The sequence below is a fragment of the Castor canadensis genome, chromosome 7 (genome assembly GCF_047511655.1).
Source record: "Castor canadensis chromosome 7, mCasCan1.hap1v2, whole genome shotgun sequence".
Taxonomy (NCBI): Eukaryota; Metazoa; Chordata; class Mammalia; order Rodentia; family Castoridae; genus Castor; species Castor canadensis.
The window spans coordinates 119,319,364-119,324,214 of record NC_133392.1 but is presented as its reverse complement, the minus strand read 5'-3'; the positions used below and the strand labels follow the sequence as shown (position 1 = coordinate 119,324,214).

Below are 4,851 nucleotides of genomic sequence, written 5' to 3'. Positions count from 1 at the left end.
AACATGATTTTTTGTCTTCTGAGCCTGGCTAACCTCACTCAGAATGATGTTCTCCAGTTTCATCCATTTACTTGAGAATGATAAGATTTCATTCTTCTTCATGAACCAAGAGGAAATTAATCACCTGAATAGATCTGTAACACAAAATGAAATTGAAGCAGCAATCAAGAGTCTCCCAAAAAAGAAAAGTCCAGGACCTGATGGATTCTCTGCTGAATTCTATCAGACCTTTAAAGAAGAACTAATACCAACTCTCCTTAAACTGTTCCATGAAATAGAAAGGGAAGGAACACTGCCTAACTCATTATATGAAGCCAGTATTACTCTCATCCCAAAACCAGGCACAGACACATCCAAAAAGGAGAACTATAGGCCAATCTCCTTAATGAACATCGATGCAAAAATCCTCAATAAAATAACACATCAGAAAGATCACATGATAAAAGCGAGAGCACACAAGGGAGGGGTGAGGATAGGTAAGACACCTAAAAAATTAGCTAGCATTTGTTGCCCTCAACGCAGAGAAACTAAAGCAGATACCTTAAAAGCAACTGAGGCCAATAGGAAAAGGGGAACAGGTACTAGAGAAAAGGTTAGTTCAAGAAGACTCAACCTAGAAGGTAACACCCAAGCACAGGAAATCAATGTGAGTCAATGCCCTGTATAGCTATCCTTATCTCAACCAGCAAAAACCCTTGTCCCTTCCTATTGTTGCTTATGCTCTCTCTACAACAAAATTAGAAATAAGGGCAAAATAGTTTCTGCTGGGTATTGAGGGGGGGGGAGAGGGAAGGGGAGGAGTGGGTGGTAAGGGAGGGGGTGGGGGCAGGGGGGAGAAATGAACCAAGCCTTGTATGCACATATGAATAATAAAAGGAAAAAAAAAAAGAAAAGAAAGATCATTCACCACAACCAAGTCTGTTTCATCCCAAGGATGCAGGGGTGGTTCAACATATGCAAATCTATAAATGTAATGCAGCACATTAATAGAAGCAAAGACAAAAACCACTTGACCATCTCAATAGATGCAGAAAAAGCCTTTGATAAGATCCAACACCACTTCATGATAAAAGCTCTAAGAAAACTAGGAATAGAAGGAAAGTACCTCAACATTGTAAAGGCTATATATGACAAACCTATAGCCATCATCATATTTAATGGTGAAAAATTGTTTATTTTTTATAGCAGCTTTATTTGTAATTATTAAAACTTGAAAGCAACTGAGATGCCCTTCAGTCAGTGAATGGACTAACCTGGGTATATCTAGACAATGGAATATTATTATTCACTAGTATAAGAAATAAGCTATCAGGTTCTAAAAAGATGTGGAGGGATCAGGCACTGTGGTTCATATCTGTAATCCCAGCTACTCAGGAGGCAGAGATCAGGAGGATCATAGTTCTATGCCAGGCTGGGAGAAAAGTAACTGAGACACCATCTTACCAAATAAGCCAGGCGTGGTGGCACATACCTGTCATCCCAGCTGTTCAGGAGTTGTAAGTAGGAGGACTGTGGTTTATCCCAACCCAGGCAAAAAAAAAAAAAAAAAAAAAAAAAAAGCAAGACCTTACCTAAAAAAATAACTAAAGCAAAAAGGGCTGGGAGTATGGCTCGAGTGGTAGAGCATTTGCCTAGCAAGATGTAGTAGCCCTGAGTTCAAACCCCAGTCACAAAAAAAGAAAAAAAAAAGACATGAAGAAAACTTAGTTATTGCTGAGTGAAGGGAACAAATTTGGAAATACTGCATAAAGTTTGACTTCAACTGTGTGACATTCGGGAAAGACAAAACAATGGAGACAGTAAAAAGATAAGTGATTGTCAGGGACAGGGCACAGTGAAGCAGAGCATATATAACTTTTAGGGCATTGCACTACTCTGTATGGTATCATAATCATCGCTACATATCATTACATACTTGTCTGCACTCATAGAATGTACAGTACCAAGAATGAACAGCAATTATATTGTCCACAGGTGATAATGATGAATCAATGTAGGTCACATTTGTGACCAGTGTATGATTTTTATAGAGGATGTTGACAATGGAGAGGTTATACAGGTGGAGGCAGGTGATATATGAGAAATCATTGTACTCACCTCTCAATTTTCCTGGGAACCTAAAATTGTGCTGCAAAATAAAGACTATTAAAACAACGTAGGGCAGGTTTCCGCAGCAGAGCGGCAGCTCCGCAGCGGCGTCGCGGGTCTCCAGCAGGGCCGACGCTCCGGTGCTCGCTCAGTCCTCGGCCTCGCTGGCCCCTCGCGCCTTTCGGCAGCCCGCGTTCCCGGCCGCAGCTCCAGCGCGCCCGGATCTGGCCCACTGCCCCGCGAAGATGGCTGCCGTACGCCGGGCCCGCAGTTACTCCCGCTGCCTGGTGCGCTTCTCCACCGAGGACTCTGCTAAGCCCGTCGCAGTAGGCGGGCAGGAGTAGACACCGGAGACCCCGCACCGCTCCTCCGGGGGGCGGTGCCGAGGGGGCGCCACAGCCCTTGGACCGCGGCCGGCCGGCCCGCCGGCATGGCAGAAGCTGAGGAAGACTGTCATTCTGACACTGTCAGAGCAGGAGATGTTGATGAAAATGAGAGGCCTGCTGAGACAGACCTGCAGGCCCAGCTCCAGGGGTTTCGAGCTCAGTGGATGTTTGAACTTGCCCCAGGTGTGGGCTCCAGCCACTTAGAAACTGGACCTTGCAGAGCAGCAAGAGGCTCTCTACTGAAAGCAGCCGCAGATACCAAAGGAAAGCAAGAACTGGCAAAAGAAAAGGCTCGAGAACTCTTCCTAAAAGCAGTAGAAGAACGAAATGGCGCTCTCTATGAAGCCATCAAGTTTTATCGCAGGGCTATGCAACTTGTGCCTGACATAGAGTTCAGGATCACTTACACCCGGCCTCCAGATGGGGACGGCGCTGGAAAGAGCTACATTGAGGATAATGACGATGACAGCAAGATGGCAGATCTCTTGTCCTACTTCCGGCAGCAACTCACATTTCAGGATTCTGTGCTCAAACTGTGTCAGCCGGGGCTCGAGAGCAGTCAGACTCACATATCAGTGCTGCCAATGGAGGTCCTGATGTACATCTTCCGATGGGTGGTGTCTAGTGACCTGGACCTCAGGTCATTGGAGCAGTTGTCACTGGTGTGCAGAGGATTCTATATCTGTGCCAGAGACCCTGAAATATGGCGCCTGGCTTGTTTGAAAGTATTGGGCAGAAGCTGTGTTAAACTTGTTCCATACTCATCCTGTAGAGATATGTTTTTAGAACGGCCTCGTGTTCGGTTTGATGGAGTGTATATCAGTAAAACCACATATATTCGTCAAGGGGAGCAGTCTCTTGATGGCTTCTACAGAGCCTGGCACCAAGTGGAATATTACAGGTACATAAGATTCTTTCCCGATGGCCATGTGATGATGTTGACAACCCCTGAGGAGCCTCAGTCCATTGTTCCCCGTTTAAGAACTAGGAACACCAGAACGGATGCAATTCTGCTGGGTCATTATCGCTTATCACAAGATACAGACAATCAGACCAAAGTATTTGCTGTAATAACTAAGAAGAAAGAGGAAAAACCACTTGACTACAAATACAGGTATTTTCGTCGTGTCCCTGTGCAAGAAGCAGATCACAGTTTTCATGTGGGGTTGCAGCTATGTTCCAGTGGCCACCAGAGGTTCAATAAACTCGTTTGGATCCATCATTCTTGTCACATCACTTACAAATCAACTGGTGAGACTGCAGTCAGTGCTTTTGAGATCGACAAGATGTACACGCCCTTGTTCTTCGCCAGAGTGAGGAGCTACACTGCGTTCTCAGAAAGGCCCCTATAGGGCTCCTGGCCAGTCCTTGTCACTGTTGCATGAATTAAAGTACAAAGCGCAAAAGAGCACCTAAGTTATAAATGTACATACATATGAATTGAAACTTATTTTAAATGGTTGGAATTCCTTTAAGAAGAGTAAATTATTTTTTTTTTATTTAAGGGGATAGTTGATTCTTGGGGTGTTTTGTTTTGAAATTGTAAGTTTAAGCAAATTTATGTTGTGAAAAGCCTTATATAAGTTTTAAATCATGTCCTTGTTCAAGCAAATTTTTGAGCAAATTTCTGTCACATAAGTTACCTCCTGCCAGGTCGTCCTAATATTTAAATGCATCAGGGGAGAGCTTCACTGGATACGTATTTTATTTCCTGCATGACTTATTGTCTTTGCACTAAAGGCTCAAAATGTGAAAACCTGTTCTGGATTTGTTTGAGACTGTTTAACCAATAAAGATCATAATTAAAAAAAAAAAAAACAACGTAGGCAGTTTTTCCATGTACCTTTGATAGTTCTATTATGTATGCTTATAAGCTATGTGAATGACAGTAAGTTATTAAACATGATCTTTGCTTTATAACATGAGTTTAGTAATACTGATTTCATGAGACTTATATTACTAACAACAAGTAATCAGATCTAAAAAGCTTGGTCCTCAGAGGAAGACAGATAAATGGTTCTGACATAGAATTAACAATCTTACAGAAATTGTAGTTTTAAAGGAGGCAGAATTCTATACTTACTTATATTTATCCACTATTGATTATAAAATAATCTTCTCATATTAGTCCCACAACCAACTAGATGCAAGTTAAAAACAATTATGTCATTATACTGTACTTTAATCATTCTACCATATCACCAAAGAATACTCTTGGTATTCACCTGCTAATACTTAACCAACTACTCATTTAAATAATGCATTTGCTTAAGTCCTTTCACAAACCACAAGCAATTAAAAACTACATATACAGAATCATTTAAATTTCTTCCATCTCTGGCTCATGGCCACTATTCCATGACTTGATACAATACAG

At 42.3% G+C, this 4,851-nt stretch overlaps 1 pseudogene; it reads left to right on the top strand.

Moving 5' to 3' along the window:
* Positions 1–2,509: 2,509 nt before the first annotated feature.
* Positions 2,510–4,394, top strand: LOC109693358 (F-box only protein 9 pseudogene; annotated as a pseudogene).
* The last annotated feature ends 457 nt before the right edge of the window (positions 4,395–4,851 follow it).